The 21371-nt window shown below is 45.1% G+C and overlaps 1 long non-coding RNA gene across 1 annotated transcript; it reads right to left on the bottom strand.

The window, feature by feature from the left end:
• Positions 1–5929: 5929 nt before the first annotated feature.
• On the bottom strand, positions 5930–18563 carry LOC125394980 (uncharacterized). Its single transcript, XR_015005143.2, has 3 exons — positions 18359–18563; positions 10601–10720; positions 5930–8610 (listed from the first exon to the last, which is right to left on the bottom strand). It is a non-coding gene; the product is annotated as an uncharacterized LOC125394980 (long non-coding RNA).
• Positions 18564–21371: the final 2808 nt, after the last annotated feature.

Here is a 21371-nt window from a genome sequence, read left to right as displayed (position 1 = left end):
AACCTCACACCCTGCTTCTCCTTGGCTGATTTTGGATGCAGCAGTAGCCATCTAGCTTGGAAGGGACTTGGGTTACTTTTAGTGGAAGAGACAGTGAGTAGCAAGGTTAGCTCATAGGTTCATGTAAACGAGTGTTAAGTCTAAAGCAATGTAGGTACCGCATGTTATATGGGAGATCATCTAGGTCAACCCTTGGGACAGGGTCAGGATGCTTTATACTTAGAAGAAAGGAAGGAAAGCTGAGAATGGAAGGAAGGAGAGAGAGAAAACAGGGAGGAAAGAGGAAATGAACAAATATTCTAAAAGGCTTTTTTAGCTCAGAACTACTCAGAGGAGCAATCTCCAAGAGTTGACATAATTTAACATCAGAGTCTGTGCTGAGAATTCCTGGAACTCAGAAGCAGGGTGCTGAGGCAAAACTAGGCTGGAGGGAGATCCTTGTAACTCCAGGAGTGACAGGTTGGTCAAGGAACAGGGCTCAGACTTGTGGCCTCTGCGGCCTCTAGTAGAGGAAGTGCCTGGGAAGAGGAAGTATGATTCCAGCTTAGCACACTGGACAAAGGCCAAGGTTTGTCCACGCTGGACCCCCTTGCTCACTGCAGAAGTTGGAGCAGAAGGAAGAGATATACTCCGGAACTGTACTGTGAGTGACATCCCCTGAACTGGGTCTGGCAAGCAGTTCCTGATCTCCATAAGGGTCATGGCTCTCCTGCTTCTCTGGCTTGCCAGGGGAAGGGGACTGGCTTAGTATGTTATGGAGTTTGGGTTTCAAATGTTACTGAACAACTTGGCTTAGTCTGCAGTGGGTGTTTAGTGACATATTTACTTTGAGAAGTCAAAGTATTACAAGTCTATTTTATTAGCTTTCAGTGGACCCTGTGGGACCAAGGTTATGTGAACATCGCTAGAAAATTCAAGCCTTATGCTTTCTTCAATTTCTTTTTTAAAAGCTCATTTTCAGATTTCACAGAAAATGGATGTCAATGTTGACAGGCTGTTATGTAGAGATGATGATTTTTTGTTTAATGGAATGATTTAAAGAGAATGGAAGGACATCACAAATGAATTATATGAATGTCTACTCCGTTTTCCAGGAGAGAGCCAGTGACAGGTCTTCAGGAAAGCAAATGTTGAGGGGACAGGCACGGATTACGCTCCTTAGGGATTCTCCCAACTGGCACGTGATAGTTAGGTCTTTTCCTTCCAACATGGCCAACGCCTGCTACACCTGAAGAATGCTTTACCCAAAATGAGATTCACTGCTGTTCTGAGAAGTGTGCAAGAGTCCAGAGAGTCAATGCAAAAGCGAAGCATCTGTGGGGAGATGACTGAGCAGTGAATGGCACCACACTGTCCTTGCATAGAACAGTTCAGTGTTCTCAACTGTTTAGTTCTCAACAGCCCCATCAGGCAGTTCACAACTGCCTGCAGCTCAAGCTCTCGGGGATCCGATGCCTTCTTCTGGATTCTGCCAGTACCTGCACTCATGTGCACAACTCCACACACAGGCTCACACACAGGCTCACACACAGGCACACAGAGAGGGAATTTAAGAGTCATAATAAATATTTTTAAAAAGAAACTGGAAACTTTTCATACTTTTTAACATTTACGGTATGTTCAAATGGTGGTGTTTCTGCTGTTATGTAAATAAAATGTATTTCTAGAATTGATTTCATCTGTTACTTTTTACTTTTAAGGTGGCTACCAGCATATTTAAAATTATAAACACACGTGACTTGTACAGTTGGCTCTCTAATCTGTGGGCATCTCTGGATTCCACCGCCTAGAGAAAAGAATCAGGAAGACAAACTGTCTCTATGGAACATGACCACACTTTTTTGTGTGTCTTCATGTCCTCAACACCACAGTGCAACAGCCGGTTATATATTCCATTAGATATCAGAAGACATCTAGGGATGATTTAAAGTTTAGAGGAGACTGTGGGTAGCTTACATGAAAATACTGCTTCATTTTATACAGTGGACTTGGACATCCAAGGTCATGTTAGGAGCTCCTAGAAACAATTCCCCTCCCATGTGAAAAATGACTTGATGGAATTTCCACCAGGTTGGACTGAACCCCAGCATACATTGCCATCAACATGGAAATTTTAAAGATCCCGACTTTTTATATATTCAATACGGACACAGCTGCTATTGCTGAGGACGCTTTAAATGATTTCTCAAGTCATGGATTTTTCTGGGAAAGTTAGAATTTCTCTTCTCCCAGCTTGTGCTTTTTATGTTTTATTTTATTTTATTTTTTATTTTAGTTTCGGGACAAGAGCTTGCTATGTAGCTCAGGCTGACTAAGAACTCTTGATCTTGGCATGTCAACCTCTCAAGTCCTGACACTGCAGGTGGTCCCCACACTATGACCTCTAAAAGTAGCTGTTTAACTAGGGGCACATCTGTGTGGAGACTGCGGATAGAGGCAGTAGAGTTGTAGGTCAGATTTCCCCAGAGCAGAAGTAGAAAGATGCCCAGTGCCTGCAGGAAGTGGCACCATGGAAATCCTTTTTAACTTCCTTCTGCTACTTAAAAGAGGAGCTGAGAAAAAGCTGCTCTAACATACAATGTCCCAGGGACTGACTGGTCTCCAAGGTCTGAGAAATCCTACTACCCCAGATGCCCAAGTCCACTGTATAAAATTCTTAGTGCAAATGAGTGTGTTTTAATTCAGATTTATAATGAAAATCAGAATTTTGAGAGCTGTAACACAGAGAAATCCTATCTTGAAACAAACAAACCAAACAAAACAACAAAACCCCAGAATTCTGTGAATATGGTGTCCCTCAAGATCCTAAGAGCCAGGAACTCATGACAGTTTAGGAAGTAAAAATAAGATAATGCAAAGAAAGGCTGGCCACTGGACCCAAAGACTGCCCTGCTTTCACACAGTTTGGGAACGATGGCAGCCTATCATCAAGGCGGTCAGCTCACCAGGAGACCAGAGTGATTGAGCCCTGGAGCGCTACGCAGAGGGTGGGTGCGGGTGCGGTGTATAACTGAACGAGATTCAGAGCACTGGCTGGGAGGGTCCTTAGACCCTGAGTTAGGGCGTTCCTCAGGAAAACAGTTCCTTCCCTGCGGTTCCTCTTGCCAGACAGCACATTGTTCAAGCCCATTCAACAGTCGCTGTGATCTGCTTTGACATCTGAAATGAGGAAAATCTAGAAATGAGGAAGTCGGCAGCGGGAATGGAAACAGCAGGTCAAGCTTTAACTCGGGGTAACCTTCGGGGACTTTCTTCCCAGTCAAGTGTGAGCTCAGATCCCAGACTAGGACTTCCCCTCCGTAATGGGGTTAAGTCAGACTGTTGCTCTGCCTGTGTGTAACGAGTATAATAAAAGGCCATACTTTTTTTTTTGCATATATAATGTCTAGCAGGGAGAACTCTCGGTTCACTTTATCCCTGTTCTTCGCATTGCAACTTGCAAATCTGTTTCAGCGTGTCTCCTGCTTTACCTTGGACAATAGAGATGAGTTCATTTGTATAGGTTCTTGTCATTATACTTCAATAATGATGATGATGATGATGATAAAGACCATTCAAGAAAATTAGCTGCTATGTTTTTTATTGTTTTCATTGAGCTATATATTTTTCTCTGCTCCCCTCCCATCCTCTCCCCTCCCCTTCAGCCCTCTCCCATGGTCCTCATGCTCCCAATTTACTCAGGAGATCGTGTCTTTTTCTACTTCCCATGTAGATTAGATTCATGTATGTCTCTAGGTTCCCCGGGATTGTGAACTGTAGGCTGGTTTTTCTTTGCTTTATGTCTAAAACCCACTTATGAGTGAGTACATATGGTATTTGTCTTCTGGGTCTGGGTTACCTCACTCAATATGATGTTTTCTAGCTCCATCCATTTGCCTGCAAATTTCAAGATGTCATTATTTTCTTCTGCTGTGTAGTACTCCATTGTGTAAATATACCACATTTTCCCTATCCATTCTTCAGTCGAGGGGCATTTAGGTTGTTTCCAGGCTCTGGCTATGACAGACAATGCTGCTCTGAACATAGTTGAGCACATGTCCTTGTGGTATGATTGAGCATCCTTTGAGTATATACCCAAAAGTGATATTGCTGAGTCTTGAGGAAGGTTGTTTCCTAATTTCCTGAGAAATTGCCATACTGATATCCAAAGGGGCTATACCAGTTTGCACTCTCCAGCAATGCAAAAGTGTTCCCTTTACTCCACATCCTTTCCAGCATAAGCTGTCATCAGTGTTTTTAATCTTGGCCATTCTTACAGATGTAAGATGAAATCTGAGTTGTTTTGATTTGCATTTCTCTGATGGTTAAGGATGTTGAGCATTTCCTTAAGTGTCTTTCAGCCATTTTAGATTCCTCTGTTGAGAGTCTTCTGTTTATGTCTGTACCTCATTAATTTTTTTGGATTATTTGTTCTTTTGATGACCAATTTTTTTGAGTTCTTTGTATATTTTGGAGATCAGACCTCTGCCTGATATGGGGCTGGTGGAAATCTTTTCCCATTCTGTAGGATGCTGTTTTGTCTTGTTGATTGTGTCCTTTGCTTTACAGAAGTTTCTCAGTTTCGGAAGGTCCCATTTGTTAATTGTTTCTCTCAGTGTCTGTGCTACTGGGATTATATTTAGGAAGTAATCTCCTGTGCCAATGTGTTCAAGTATACTTCCCACTTTCTTTTCTATGAGGCTCAATGTGGTTGGTTTTATGCTGAGGTCTTTGATTCATTTGGACTTGAGTTTTGTTCATGGCGACAGATATGGATCTATTTTCATTCTTCTACATGTTGATATCATGCCAGTTATGCCAGCACCATTTGTTAAATATGTTTTCTCTTTTCCATTTGATATTTTTTGCTTCTTTGTAAAAAATCAGGTGTTTGTAGGTGTGTGGATTGATATCTAGGTCTTCAGTTCAGTTCCATTGGTCCTCCGGACTGTTTTTATGCTAATACCAGGCTGTTTTCAGTACTGTAGCTCTGTAGTAGAGTTTGAAGTCAGGGATTGTGTTGCCTCCAAAAGTTCCTTTATTGTATAGAATTGTTTTGGCTATCCTGGGTTTTTTGCTTTTCCGTATAAAGTTGAGAATTGTTCTTTTGAGGTCTGTGAAGAATTTTGCTGGGCATTGCATTGAATCTGTAGATTGCTTTTGGTACGATTGCCATTTTTACTATGTTAATTCTACCTACCCAAGAGCATGGGAGATCTGTCCATTTTCTGGTGTCTTCTTCAATTTCTTTCTCCAAAGAGTTAAAGTTCTTGTCATGCAGGTCTTCCACTTGTTTGGTTAGAATTACTAGCTAGGGTCTTGCATGAGTAGTGTGGGTACATTTGTGCAGCTGTCTTACTATGCCTAGAAGACAGTTTTCTTTTACTCATTGCCTCCTCGGGCTCTTACACCCTCTCTGCCTCCTCTTCCACAGTGATCTCTGAACCCTTGGTGAAGGTTTTTGGCAAATACATTTCTTTTAGGGCTCAGCATTCTGCAGTTTCTTATTCTATAAACCCTGGCCAGCTGTGGGTCACTGTGCTAACTACCCTCTGGTGCAAATACAAGCTTCTCAAATGGGGGTTGAGAGATGCATTGGTCTGTGGGTGCAACCTTAAGTCATTAGGAGTCAATTGAATACTATGTCCATATAGGGGATAATTGTGGTAGGCTCTTCCTTAGGGCTATGACTTGTTCTAATAATGGCCTCAGGTATGGGTTTCGTCTTGTGGAGTGGGAGGGACTTAAATACAGACAGAAACTCCCATGATGCTCGTGCTACTATCGCAGAGTCATGCTTTGCTAGGCCAATCATTATTGTGATTGCTACATAATCAAACAGACAGCACTGAGAGTATTAGTTGTTGGGTAGGAGAAGAAGAGAAATAAAAGATATATTTTTAAAGGGTGGAATATGGAACCTTTAGATAAATACAAAGCAACAAAAGTGTTAGACTTTCCTTTCTATATTGTAATAGCTTTTACAATAGAAATTCATAGTTTAAGGCACAGAAGGCTAAGAATTCCAAGGGCAAGGTACCAGAAGATTTGCTAGTAGTGATGACTTATTCCTCCTAGATGGTTGTTTCCATGTGTTTCTAAATGGGGGAGGAGAAAACTGGGACATTGAGACTGTTTATTATTTATGCATTTTGAGAACTTTTAAAAACAAAAACAACCAAATAAACAAGGCCTCTTGTAGCCCAGACTGACCTCAACCTTGCTGTGCAGCCAGGGATGATCTTTACCTTCTGATCCTCCTGCCTCTTCCTCCTGAGTAGGGGATTACGAGTTCGAATCATCATTTTTTGTGTTTTAGAAGTTCTTTGTTTGTGTGTGTGTGTGTGTGTTTGTGTGTGTTAAATCTCTCGAGACATAATCTCAACATATGTACCCCAACTGACATGAAATGCTCAATCTTCTTCCCTTTGTTTCCTGTGTCCTAGGGTTATAGGCATTTGCCACCATGTCTGTTCTGTCAAGCCTCTTTTAAAAAAATTAAAATTGAAATTATTTATGTGTATATATATGTACACACATACACTTTTTTGTAGTATTGGAGGCTTTATCCAGGTTATCCCTTAAACTGGGCATGTGCTTTACCCAGCCCTTTATTTATTTTTCTAAGACTATTATTGATCTGCAGAAGTTGAAGGATCCTATGCTTCCGCTGGGTCTGTGGAACATATCCTTATCCATATGTGGCTGCAGACATATCCTTTACTGCTGAATGTTCAGTTGTACTGTCCAGTTCTTGGTCTTTTCTCTAGCTGTCTCATAATGCACCATAATCAGACCATGCAAATTTATCCTCTTGAAAATTCTCTCCATAGTTCAAGCAGGGGAGTCAGAGAGTTGGGCCAAGGGTCACTTGTAAGCTATGTGACTTTGAGCGAGTCTTCCAGTCTTCATAAATCTCATCTGTTTCAATATCACAAATGTGATGCTAGTTCCCAGGGCTGGGTGAGGATTAAAAGGCATTATTCAACACAACACGCTTAGCCCAGGGCTGGGAATTCTATAAGTCATGACTAAAACTACCCTTTCTCTCCTGCAAACCTTCTGTGGTTTCCTATAGAACAATATTCCTGAAGGGTGATCCTGGAGGGTTCTGAATCCCTGGGAACTGATGAGAAACATAGATTGTCCCTACCTCAGACCATGGAATCCAGTAAGCTGTGTCGCAGGCTGTCTGGGCATCCCTGTGCAAGCTAGAGGCCCGGGCTCCTGATCCCAGTTCCCTCCCACCCCTGAGATCTTCAGGCACACACCTAGCCCTCTCCTCCTGCTGCCCCACCTCATTCCTGGGAACGGTTTCTTTGAGGTGTGGGAAGAGACTGAGGTAGATTCTGGGCAACGGCGGTTGACTCAATACTTCCGGATGGATAGACCCAGGGTGTGGAGGGTATCGGGCCCATCCCTGTCTATGGCACAGCCAACAGAAAGGGCAGCTGAAAGGAATCTCTGAGTATGCTTTGAAGGAAGCCAAAGAGAATTTCCTGCAGGCATTTACTTAGAGACAAGGGGCAGATCTGAGTCCCAAATAAAGATGGTATTTCTCAACTCCCAGGATGTAAGTCAGTGGTCAGAGTGCCGCACCAGACTGCTCCTTTTTTTTCCCTCAACAACTCTATCCCATCAGGTACCCAGGAGTCTCTGCAGGTCCCAGCTGCAGTACCTGGCTTCCTCCAGGGCTCTGCCAGTAAAATATTCCTTTCATATCAATCCTCCTGCAAACATGGCCACCATTCATTTTAGTCACAGCTGAAGGAGCTCTGTCTTGGGCTCCCCTGGAAGCTGTGGGTGCCCCCGGGTCAGGACTACACTCCTCTGCTCCTTTGTTGCTTACCAAGTGTCCACTTTGCTTAGGGATTGGGTACAGAGGTCCACAAGGCAGTCAGGACCATAGCTAGCGGCCTTCACCCCAGGCCCTCGTCACTCTGACAATGGACCTAAACTGTTTTTCTTCCTCCTGCTCTTCCTCCTCCTGGTCTATTTCTTAGAAGAGAGCAGTTAAAATACTTCAAAATCTCTGCTCAGATTCGCCTATGCTTGTCTAATCTCCATCCCTCTCCAAGGCGTGTAAACCCCTCTCCCTACACTGTGCACATCCAAGGGCCCCTGTTACTCTGACCTTTCCTTGGTCCCTCAAGTCCCTAAATCCATTTCTATTATGATCTTTCTCACGGGTGCTCCTTCCCACCTCCCCAAGAACACAGCACCATCCACGTTTCACCCCTCACTTTAGCTGTCTTAGTTGTATTTATCATTTTCTAAAATAATATTTGATTGCTATTAAATTGCAAATGTTTCTGTTGACTTGTTTCTAGGATTTAGCAGTTCCGTGGTGGCAGGGACTTGATTGACTCCGCCATTCCCGGTCATGTAGACTGTGGTTCCCAGGAGAAGCTCGGACCTTGGTTGATTGTTGACTAGACACACTAGAATTCAGAATTCATAGACCCTCATGAGGTTCTGGTCCTGCGATCAAATCATCCTTTTCTTGCTCCGAAGTAAGGATAGAGGCTTTTGAAATGTCTGACACTCCACAGATGTGACTCTCAGTCCCAAGCATCTCTTGAGATGTCAGTGGCTGAGTCCCAGTGATGTTTGCCAGGTGTCGGAGAAGTCCTTCAAGATATCAGGAAAGAGCTCAGTCATAAATTGCCGTCAGGGCAGTTTGTCTCTGGATTTAGCCAGAGAATAATAAACAGTCACTGTTAGTTTAGATGCTACCGTTAGGGGATTTACCATAAGTGTAGTACACAGGAAGAGCGGAGCCATTTGAGGTCTCCGGAAAGTAGTTTCTACAGCACAGAACTCAGGGAGAAAGCAGGAGTTTGGGTAGAGAAGCTGTCCTGTGTATCTTCATGAATCTTAACATTGTAGCACAAATACAAAATCCACCCCCAGTCCTCATTTTTCCAGATTTTTGAGAAAGAATTTTACTGTGTGTCTAAGCTGGCCTTGAACTGACAGTGTAGTCCAAGACAGCTTCAAATTAATAACTCTCCTGCCTCAGGCTTTCACATCCTAGGACTACAGGCATGGGCCTGGGCAGGAGATTTCTCAAGGAGTACTGTGTTCCTAGACACCTGGCCCTGCCTAACTCTCTTCAAGGGGGGTCTGCAGAGAGCGGGGGGTGAGGGGTCTCTGCCTGAAAGTAGAGCAGAAGGAATGATTCCCAAGGTCCCGAGTATAATTAGGACTTGGATAAGATTTGCTTTTGTGAGCCCATTTTTATGTTTTTCTCTTCTTTCATATTACTCTTCCTCGCCTGGACCATAGAAATTTAAAAAATTATTTTTCACCTCGCGCTGCTTTGTGGTCTCATAGAAAAGTACACGTTTGTATTTAATTTGCACATTCTGTGCCCAACAGAAATCGAATCATCAAATATCTCTGAGGCCCATGGGGTTGGGATCTGACTTCCCAGTTCTGACCTTGGTGTCTGCCTTGAGAGGACACTGGAGAGGAAGGGCAGAGGTGAATTTTTCTGTCCCGGGAGTGCCCAGCTGGCTCTCTGATGCGCTGACCTGGCATTTGTAAGAGATTGAGATTCAGAACTAAAGGAGCGGGAGAGCCATTGAAACCACAGGCTCTTCTGTGATGACACAAAAGCCCAGCTAGAAGGACCGGCATCTCAGTGGCTTCAACCTGCACAGGAGACCCAACTCTGCCCTCACAAGCTCCGTCAGCTTGGCTATCATTCATCTGGGAGACAGCAGAAGGGGAGAACACTATCACCATTCACCTCTCCCCAGTGGAGGGTCTGTTGATGGACACTTGGGTTCATGTTCTTTTGATTTGGTGATAGAATCCCATGGTCCAGGGCACTGCTTGGGATATAGAAGATGTTTGTGAACATGTTTTAAATAAGTGGACTTCTAGTAAAATTCCTGTTTCTAGAGGAAAAGGATATGGCAGGGTAGAAATATGTCAGTCAGGGTCAAACAGTTTGGGCAGTGGGTTTATCGTCTTTGTGGTTTTTTCCTTTATTTCTCCAAAGCTCTATTCATAGCACATGCTTGTGATGTGAGAAGTCCTTTTCTGCATATGTGTTGGCTTTATTGGTTAATATATAAAGAATCTACCTTGGCCTGTGATAGGGTAGAGTAGGTGGGGAAAACTAAACTGAATGCTGGGAGAAAGAAGGCAAAGTCAGGGAGAAGCCATGTAGCTGTCAGAAGGGAAAGATGCTAGCTACCAGCTGGAACTTTGAAGGCAGGCCACAATCCTCTTGGTAAAATATAAAATAATGGAAATGGGTTAATTCTAGATGTAAGAGCTAGCTAGCAATATGCTTAAGCTATTGGCCAAACACTATTCCAAATAATATAGTTTTTGTGTGATTATTTTGGGTCAGGGTGGCTGGGAAATGAACTAGCGGCCTCCTACTACATGTCTGAAATACTGTCTTTAATGAACTCGCCACTAAGGGAGACTATATTCAAAAGCAGAAGGGGGCAACATTTTCTGTAAAGGGCCATAGTATGTATTTCCAGCCTTGTAGACTACACAGTCTAGAAACTACCATGAGTCAGCCCTGGCTACATGAAAGTAGTCATAGACACTACAGAAATCAACAGGCATGACTCTAGTTCAATAAACCCTTACTTACAAAGCCAGGCTGCTTCTAATGGGTGACAGAACCTTGATTGCTGCTCTTCAGACCTTGGTTTCCTTGGGCCTAAGAGGCGAACTTGGGTGAAATGGAAGAGCTTTCCTCCGACTGTGTTCTCTGAAATAAGAAACCCACAACAAGATTAAACAAAGCTGCAGTCCTACACAAAGAGAGTGCTAAAGAGAATTTACTTCTCCAAATTGCCCAGATTGGGAACGATTCATAAGCGGCAGCAGCAGCCAGTGGTTATACCTATGGAAGACAGCTGGGGCCAGAAGTGGTCCCAACAATGGGAACCCTTGGCTTGCTTCCTGATCAGCTGGCAGAAAGTGTGACCTTTCCAGTGTCACCAAGTCTCATAGGGCTGCTCCTGTAACCGTTGGTGAGTTGGGATGGGGTGCAAGTGGAAAGGGTACCCTGGAAACTAGGGGAGGAGCCAGGCCAGCATCCCTTTCATCATTTTGCATGGAAATAAGAACAGATGAGCATGGCCTAAGAAACAACCTCATTGTATCCAGACACACGGTGGTTGACAAAATAGACCACTGTCAACATTTACCTGGTTCAGCTACAGGATTGAAAGGCAAGAAGAAATGGCTACTGCACACAGCAAAACGGCCCTGCCTCCCCACCCCCAACACAGCTATCTGGTAAGGTTTAGTGCTTTTCTCCTTTTTCACTTCCTGCTCTACAGTTATTTTATGAGTCACTCTGGACTGCACCTTGTTATAAGAATTCACTGCCCCTTCTACTAACTACACAGACAGCCCCATTGTATACGCTGCAAAGCACTGTTTGTACCGCTGCTAAGACATATCCTGTCACAGTACATTGGAGTATTGTCTCAGGCTGGTTTTGAGCCACTGTGTAGCAGAGGATGACCTTGAACTTCTGATCCACCAGTCTTTACATTCTGTGTGCTAGCATCACAGGTATGCACAGCCATGCCTGGTTTATGCAATGCTGGGAATCGAACCCAGGGCCTCTTGCATGCTAGGCAAGCGTTCTATCAAGTAAGGTACAGTCCCAGCCCCTAGATTCATTATTTATGAAAAAACTTTGCTCTTCTGTCTGTTTGTGGGAATCATGAGCTCTCATCTCGGCACTATTCTACCCAACTTTTCCAGAACTCTTTATGTTACATTTTATAAAATAAAAAAAAATAATATAAGATAGAATCTTATTAGACACTTTGATATTTCCATCTTCCGGCCTCAGCTTCCAAAGTGCTAGGATCACACATGTAAGAAAATGTTTGCCTTCAATGTACCACCCAGACATGGTCAGATTGTATCACAGCCGAGGAAGCAAGGAGATGGGAGTGTTTAATTATTGTGACAGCATTCTTTGACTGGCTAAAGAAAACATCATATTTGCCACTTCCAGAAACTTTCTAAATTTTCCAGATTAAAAACCTGGAGATCTGGGTATCACTCATTTTCCTTATAAAGCAGGCTTTCTCTCTGGACTGGAGGGAGCAGACTTCTTAGGACTTTGTACCCAGCACAGTGATAATTCCTTAAGCTGCAAGCTGACAAGAAATCTAACTCTAACAAGCGAATCAAGAGAGGGGATTTGCTGGCTAGGGTTAGCGAGTAGCCTGGGGCTGCCTGGTATGATCCACACATGACCTTTTTCGGCTCTAAAATTATGTAACGCAGACCCAGCAGTTTCTCCCTGGGTCTGCCTGCTACAAAGCAGGCTTTCCCTTTGCAAGATAATAGGAATAATCTCAAGGTGAGAGAGGGGTTTCCAAGTTCTGCTGAGGAGGAAAAAGAGGAAGATGAGGAGGAGAAGGAGGAAGATACTGTGTGGTTCAGTATTCCCAGGCAAAGCCTTATTGCATTTCACCAGCTTTGAGTGGATCAGGAACCTGCTCTTGATCAGAGACTTAGGAGATGCAGATTGGCTTACATCTGGGTCACATGCTCTCTGCATGGGTGTCAGGTCACTCTTCTCAAAGCAGATCTGCTGCTCTGGGGACCTGGTATTCTATGTCCGTTCTGTGAATAGTTAGACAAGAGAAAGACCCTGGTCAGAGTAGAACTCCCTGCTGCCACTCTCCAGGATTTCCGCAGAGAAGCCAGGCTAAGAGAAATGGTAGATGTGAAAACCAAGGGATCTTACAGACATGCCCCCTGGCTTTAGGGGCCCAGTGAGGAAGAAGCAGATGTCTCTAATTGGCAGATCATCAGAATCACATCTAGGTTCAATTAGGTTTAGGAGAGGGGACCCACTGAGTCAGGTGATCTATGTTTTTAAGATCCACCGCGCCCTGAGTGGGAAGATCAGATGGAGCTGAGCATGCTCTGATGAATCCCTGCCCCAGCACAGGGACGGGTCCACCTGTGTGGCTCTGAATCTCGGTCTCCATTGCCTGCAGGACAAAGGCCTGATCACTCGTCACCTGCGGTCACCTTGCCAGCGTTGCTGTCACCTCTCTTCGGCACGCACTTTTCCTTGGTCTGTTTGGAAAGTTGTTGGCTTGAAAACTGGTCCTCAAGCCTGGTGGCTTCTGTCCTCACTCTTGCCACTTTCCTTGGAAGGGCCTCCTCCCCTGTCTGTGCCTACTTCACCAGGACCGAGGCCTAGGCCTCACTTCACCAGTAACCACCCATCCCCTCTTTAAAGCCGTCCCTAATTTTCTTCCTTCTCTGCCCTTTGTATATTGGGCCTTCCACTGCAGGGCTTCTCTGTGGGCCCAGATTTCCCTCCTAAAAGCAACCACCTGTCCCTGGGTGTCAGGGACAGGGAAACCCTTGCATCAGGCTTCTCCTCAGGCTCCTCTCTACTCTCCTGACTTATGCAGAGGACGGACTTAGTTCACTTGTTGGGTACATGGGTTACGCCCTACCCTTCTTCTTCCTTCTCCTTTCCCCTCTCCTTGTCCTCTTCTTCCTTCCCCCTGTCTTACTGCTGTCTTTTTTGTCTGTTCTCATTTTCAAGATGTCCATCCTTGGAAAGTTCTCTTGAAGGCCAGCTCTGTTCCCTGACTCAGCCTTGAGATGTTACAACCACAGCTGTGCTGGCGTTTGAAGAGGGGCTGCTGGAAGAAATGAAATGGTAAAGTCCTAATAGGGAGCAGAAGCAGGAGAAACGACCCAGAGAACAGATTTCAAGGCCTCTTTGTTTCTGAGAGCGGCTTTGTTCCCTGGCTTGGCTCGGCCACAAAGGGAGGAGAGGAGCAAATGACAATAAGAGGAGAAGAGCAGGATTTAGGATGGGTGGAGATGTCTTTATAAATCAGGCAGAAAGTAGAAAATGCTACCCTAACCCCAAAATATTTGATTATCTAATAACTACATGAGGAATATATTTTGAAAGATATCAGGGGAAAGTACATTTACATGGGTAAATGACCAGAACTTGATATGACTGACTCCTACCTCAATGAAGGTGGATAAAACCAGGTGATTTAGAGACAAGAAAGAACCAATGGCTAGAGGCATGGAACGATGTTGCCCCCGTCCCCCGTCCCCCAGCAGCCAGAGGAACAATAGCAAAATTAATCAGGCATTCAGATTTTTAGCAACTCCATTTTCAAAATTTCAAACAACCCATAGTATACAGAGCTGGGAGGCTGGCGAGATGGGCATCTGGTTGGAGAAGTTTGGAAACAGCTATGACAAAACATTATACTTTTGACTCAAAATACTAACCCTATTTCTAGGAATCTAGGCTATAGTTTACAAAACAGACACAGCATAGTAGACAGACTGGAGGTTTGTTTAAGGTTGGGGGCAGGACGGAAGCACTATGGAGTCATAAGGAATCTGCATTGATGCATGAGCTAGAAAGAGCAGACCTGAGCTATGAAAAGAGAAAGGCTGTGGCCGACATCATATTGCATGCTAAAACGTCAGGAAAAAGAAAAAAAAAAAGCACCGTCCTACAGCAGACTCTTTTGTAGTTTATAAACATAGAGACAGGTGTGAGGGAGCATTCATTGTCACATGGAAATGGGATTACAGGGAGGGAGGTAGCCTGCTCTTGACATCGTGAATCAGTGTTGTCTCCAGACTCGGAGGACAAATGAAGTGGCCCTGTCACTTAGGCCTGCTGCTCCAGGTCTCTGTGCACCTGCAGATCTCAGGATCACACATCAGCTGCCCTCAGCACCTCTGCTTCTCCTCTGTGCAAGGCTCCAGGGTGTGGGGAAGCACACCTCCCGCAAAGGTCTGCCCTTAGGAGGAAGGTTCAGACAGATTCCTGCTTTGACCTTAGAAGAGAGTTTGAAGCTACTGGGACAAAGAATTTGTCAGTCTGGTGACTTGGAATGTGGTCTGGGAGAGTCACAGAGTCCAGTGAGCATACCTCCTTAACCTTGAAGCGCCTAAGGGATCTGTATAACGTAGGGCAGTTGCTCAGGTCTAAGTGGGATGCAGGGAATGCGGAAGGTGGCTAACTAGCCTCTTATTTTTCTACATCATTCGACTCACCCAATAAGCAGCCACAAATTTCAATTAAATAGTTTAAACTGAAAACTAAAAATTTAATAAGAAGAGATTCCTATATAAATTAATCTCAAATGGAAAATACAGGCACTATAGCAAGCACACAGTAGGAGAAGGGGCAAGAGCTAGTCACCACTTCCCCATTCCCATCCTGCACTGCTGCTGTTCTCTGGAGGTGAGGAGCAAGCCAGGTGTGATGCACATATTTGCACAAATTCCCCTCCTCGTGTGTATTTGGGGAGAGGGATGTAGGGCAAATGGTTGGCTTCATTGGCTTTAAACAGCCAGTATTTACCCCTGTGAGTCAGCACTATGCCAGACGATAAAAAGCCATAAAGAATAATGCAGCTCTTTGCTCTCGCAGAGACTGGCATCAAACAAAAGAAGCTAAAATGCCGCTGGGCTAGAAAGTGCTAAGAACAGAGCCAGGGAGGAAGGAAAGCCCATGTCTGCAGTGATATCTGGGGTAGCCAGGAAGGCCTTAAAAGGAATGACGTCTGAATTTGTGGAGGAAATGATGGGGTCCAACTTGGACTGAGGAAGAAAAATTAGAAGACGGGATAGACCAGGGCTGTTCACCTGCCCCACTGCTAATTGATTGAAAAACAGTCTAGACACACAAGAATGCGGCGGAATCTTAAATGCAGAGATTAATCTGAAAACACACAGACACACTCACACTGACTGAGCCTAAGTAAATGGCATTTTAGAAAAAAGAAAAAAGAACAGTGCTTACCAGGGATGACCAGGAGAGAGAGGTGTACAGACTGTCTCAGACTCGCTTTCTGTGTAGCGCTACAGTGGTAGACACCTGTCATAATACTCCAAACACACAGGATGTCCAAGCTAAGAGTGAGCCCTGAGGTTTACTGTGGACTTTGGGTGACAGTGATGTGTCTAGAACAGGCTACCAATTACCAGCAAAGGTACCACGGTGGTGAAGATTGTGGATGGGAAGCAGGCCTGTGCATGCATGGCAGAAGAAGGTGCAGAGGAGCTGCCTGTGCTTCCATTTCACTCCAGAACGACTGTAGAAATTATGTACTATCTTCAGTTTTCCTGTAAATCTAAAACTTCTGAGAAATGCTATATTCACAAAGTGTGCATTCATCTGTCTATGCTGCTATAACAAAATACTTAAGCCTGGAAACTTTATAGTGAAAAATTTTCTCAGCTCACTGGGAAATCAAAAGTCCAGGACTGGAAGGTACCATAGATCTGCCTCTGGAGAGGGCTTCCTGAGTATATAATGTCATGGCAAATGGCGTTATGGCAGGAGGGAAGAGGTCAGGTGGCAAGACAGGAAATGAGAAAGTGTAGAGCTCCCCATTTTCTTTTTAACAATTTACCTTCTCAACAGTTAACTGTGTTCCCCAGAACTACATGAATCCCTTCCTAGGACATTTCCAATGGTCTATTCATTTTGGGCTAATCTCTAACTCCCGAAGATCCCAGCACATCCCAGCATTGCTGTGCTGAGGACCAATCAACCAACACACACACACACCCTGGTTTCAAACTGAATCAACTTGTACTTTTTTTTTCTTTCTTCCTTCCTCCTCCTCCCTCTTGTTTGTTTGAATATCATCAGCTTACTATGAAAGGGAGGCGTGGAAATTATTTACATGGTGCAACAGTTCAGAACTTCAGAACGGGCAGTTAGTTGATGTGACACCATTTCACCAGTGCTTTCAGTTCACATAATTTCCACGAACGTCACCATCTATAAATAAGAAACAATCCCTGTCATCTAGGACTACTTTGGTGCCTCCATATTCTGGGAGAACTTTGTCTTCCGCTTTCACTAACTGATTGAATCTATGCATCCTTTCCTCTTATGCCTGATCTAAGAGCCCATCCAGTAGTTTCAGGACCTTAGTCATTATCACAGCAGAAAGCGTGGTGCGACAGGCAAGCATGGTGCTGGAGAAATCGCTGGGAGCTGCCCCATCCTCATCTGCAAGCAAAGAGAGCAAGTTGTACAATTATTAAATGGTGTTTCCACCTTGGTATTTTTTAAGTGACATTTCGCGGTGAGATTTTACCAATGATCATGTTAGGAAGCCATCAGTACTTGATCACTGGATCCTTGGGGTGCCATGGGGTGGGGCAGGGCTGAAGAACAAGATGTTTCTCTTGGAACTTGAGTTGCCTCAAAGGTAACTCTGGGAAACCAACCACTCCTTAGCACTCTAACTTCCACAACAGACTGCTTTTCTCTTCTTCCTTGAGACAAAGTCTTACTATGTGAACCAGGCTGGCCTCAAACTTAACTATCCTACTGCCTCAGCCTTTTGACTGCTGGGATTACAAGCTCCCTGGAAATGTGGAAAGCATGGAAAGGTCTACATAGCCTTTGTCACGTTAGAGGCAGCTTTGGTGCCACAGAGAATTTCAGTGACTTTGGGTACTGCATTTTCTGTCTCCTGGGGACATTGTCATTCATTTGCATTGTACAGCACCCGCACCCTATTTTCTGCTCTAGGGAAGAAGAATGAAGAAGACAAGCTGGGTCACACAAGGGGTCTCAGATGCTGACGGGGTGGAACAAGGAGGGAGCAAAGGCAGCCTAGGGGATTTAGATTCTAGAATAATCATTGCTTATGCAGACTACCAGGTCTGGTAGCATTGTTGGACATCATTTCAGTCCTTTCTAAAGGCAGCTCTTAAAGGAATTGGACTTTTTTGCTTTAAAAAAAAAATGAGCTGGAAGCAAAGGCAGCATTTTACGTGACTCTTAGCACCCTGATTTGCTTGCAAATACCTTCCCTGGGGAGACTTAAACCAGAAGCCTGGAGAGTCTGTTTCCCCAGCACATCATGCCAGTGGTTAAACTGCTTGTGTAGAACAAGAGGGTTTCCAGTGTTGTTGGAGGTGTAGCCCGTAAGACCATCACCTTAGCTGGGACGGTCAGGAGGACATGAAATTCTGAAGAACATTCTGCTATCCTCAGTACAAAGAAAACCTTCTCCCTTATAGGACCACTTCTTTTGTACAGACCCTTCCTTCCCAGATCTCAAACTTTTCCCATCAGCCCACTTCATCCACTGCATCCATGCCATCCCAGGCCATGACAATCCTCCCCTCCCACCCCACCCCATCCCTTCCCACCCCACTCCATCCCCTCCCACCCCACCCCACCCCATCCCACCCCATCCCATCCCACCCTACCCCATCCCACCCCACCCCACCCTATCCCACCCCACCCCATCCCATCCCACCCCACCTCACCTCACCCCATCCCACCCCACCCCATCCCATTCATTTTGTCATAATTTTGGGGCCACTTTTAAGCTCTCACCTCTCAGGAGCCTCCTCAGCCGTCAAGCTGAAATATGAGTAAATGGATCATGACTCCAGACTCCCCCATGGGTCATGTGACCCTGCTTTTCTGTCTCACCCTTCACTGAAGGCTGGCCTGATCATGGCTTGAATCTAAGGTCTACTTGCCATTCTCACTGTTGCTTTTCTTCCACTTTCCTGTTCCTGATTCTTTAAAACATTTTCTCTCCAAGTCCAAAGGGTGGGTGGTTATAAAAACTGTCATTCTGTGGAGCTGTCTGCCTGATGGGTGGAGACTAGGGTGTGGGATAGGGTCCCAGGAGTACGCAAAGAGGGCGCCCTCCAAGGCTGGCAGATCTGGGCGAGCACCCAGAAACAGGTGAGTTGGTTTCAAAGATCCTCCTCTCTCCACACCTGTTTTAGCCCAAGTGCTAACATGTTTCATGTCACAGCGTGAGTTGGGTGAAGTTGTGGTTTCTTCTAATTCCCTCCTGCAATTCCCAGACATGATGGTCCTTCTCCTGACTGGCCTACTTAACCTTCCTTGTGATATTCCTAAATTAAACTAATTCCTGCTTTGAAAGGGGATATTAAAAAAAGAAAAGAAAGAAAGGGAGGAAGACAGAAACTTGTAAAAAAAAAAAAATCTGTGCACGTGGAGATCAAGACCATGTGGAGTTAGAGACCGAGCAACAACCAAGGCTTTCCCGTCATTACCTTTCTTCGCTCTCTTGCCCTATCCCCCATTCTTCCCCACCTTCCTCTCATTTTCCAGCTGAAAGAACTGGGTATTTGTTCATCCTGGCGAACTGACTTCTGAGGAAAAGCTTGGAGCAAAGAATTCAAGATGCCTGGAATCAGCGAGAATCTGGACCGGCTTCCATCCAGCTTCTAAGTGGGGCAAGAAACCTCTCCCTGCTCCTGGCCAGGGTCTGGGGTCTAGGAGGACAGGACGGGGGGCCTCTCCCTGCCTCTGTCTGGCTGCTGGCCGTCTGGAATCCATTGTGTCTGCCACAGCACCTGGCAGCTGGCATGAGCCTACGGTCTGCAGCAGGCACACAGGCCACACTGGCGGGGATTAGATGGAACATATGCCTGTAAGATGCTTATGGCCCTTTCCGAGCACAGCACCCCTCCAGCTCAAGAACAGGGCAATTAGATGAAACCTCACGCTGGGAGCAAAGCTGTTTCCTGGCTGAGGACTGTAATCTCTTCTTCTGCAACCTCACTTCTGCTCCAGTTTATCTGTTTCCCTCCTTCGCTTCATTTTACTTTTTCCTTCTTTCTTTGTAGTGTGTGTGTGTACGCGCTCTTGTGTGTGCGCGTGTATGAGTGAAACACAGACACTGAATGTCTTTCTCAACTACTTCTCTACCTTATTATTGATTCCTTTTCCATTGTTGCGTGCACGGTGTACATGCATGCATGTATGTTTTTGCATGTGTGTGGGTGTACATGTGTGTAGGTTCATATGTATGGACGTGCATGGATGTTGAAGTTGGGAATCATTCTCAATGGACTCTCCCACCTTATTCATTGAGGCAGGGTATCTCAATCAAACGTAGAGTTGTAATATGACTGGCAGCTTGCTCTGAGGACCCCTGGCTTCTCCTTCAGGGATTAGACAGGTGGGAGGCTACACCCACCCAAGTAATTATGGGAGTCTTGAGGTCTGAATAATCCTCATGCTTGTGAGTACCAGCATGATACTCACTCTGTAGACCAGGCTGGCCTCAAACTGGAGATCCACCTGCCTCTGCTTCCTGAGTGCCGGGATCAAAGCCTTATTTTTTGAGACAAGGTCTCCTACTGAACCTGGAGCTGGCTTTAAGTCCTCGGACCTGCATGGTGAGCACTTAGTGACTGAACCAGGTCCCCAGCCTCTGCTTCTTTCTCTCCGTTCATCTGCTTTCGAAACACCCGCTCTCCACATCTCTGACTTGGCTTGTTCCTTTTTCTCTCTGCTCTTCCACCCCTCCTCCCTCCCTCCCTCCCTCGCCTGCTTTTGCTTTCTGTGCACTTCATGCTGACTGCGTTTTTCCTCACTTGTGGGTCAACTGAAACACACTGCAGCTCTCATGGAGGGAAGATGAGAGCAGCTGCAGGTCAGAGTACAGCTTCCTATGTGTGTGGAGAGGCAGGGCAGTAACTCCGCAAGCTATGGTCACCACCACTGACTGAAGACCGTTACCAATTCAGACGTTGGGCTGGGGAGCCCAACCCCTATCTAACTCAGATGTGTCCTGGCTTTTTATATGGTTTAGGGTGATGGATAAAGTGGTTGTGAGTTTGCGATGGAAAAGCTTTTCTGGTTTGATTCAAACATCTAAAGTAAAGATTCTTCCAGCTTTGGCACGCACACAGGTACCTGCCCAGCCCCACCAGAGTTTCCAGCGCAGTCTGGGTGGGGCCTGAGAGTGTGTAGTCTGGCAGGTTTCCAGGTAAGGCTGTTGCTAATGGCCTGACAGTGACCTTGAAGTTAGGAGCTGGTCTGAACTCAACCCCAGTGACAGCAAACTTCTTCTAGACTTTGTCATGTGTGCAGGGTGGGTGTATATGGGAACTCTTCGTTAGCTAAACACTGACTCATTTCACAAGAGGATTTGTGTTTATCTGTAAAACTGTCCACCATGTAAAGTGACAGAATATGAAAGGAAACAGACTAAGGAAACCTGAAGATGGATTTTGCAGTCGTAGGATTGTAGTAAGGATAGTGCGCCTTCTCTGCAGAATAATGTCGGCTACTCTTCCATGTATTGGCTGACTGTGTCTTCTTGGTATTTTGAGTCAATGACCTCTGAATTTTATGACTTGAGTAAAAAGTCACCTCTTGACACACTTTCTCACTTGAGCAATTCAGTAGGTACAAGTCCACTAACCTCCTAAAAGAGTCGCCTGTAGGATTTGTCAATACAGCAACTCAACTGTACAGTGTGCACTGATTGAGCAAGAAATAATCATATTCTTTAGTGGAATTCAGGTTCTAAGAGCAGCCGTTCGTAGAGAGGTCAGAGGAAGCACAAAAGAGTGAA

Source organism: Myodes glareolus, chromosome 14 (assembly GCF_982192425.1).
Source record: "Myodes glareolus chromosome 14, mMyoGla1.1, whole genome shotgun sequence".
Classification (NCBI taxonomy): Eukaryota; Metazoa; Chordata; class Mammalia; order Rodentia; family Cricetidae; genus Myodes; species Myodes glareolus.
Note: the sequence above shows the minus strand (reverse complement) of the source record. Positions and strands in the feature narration are given on the sequence as shown.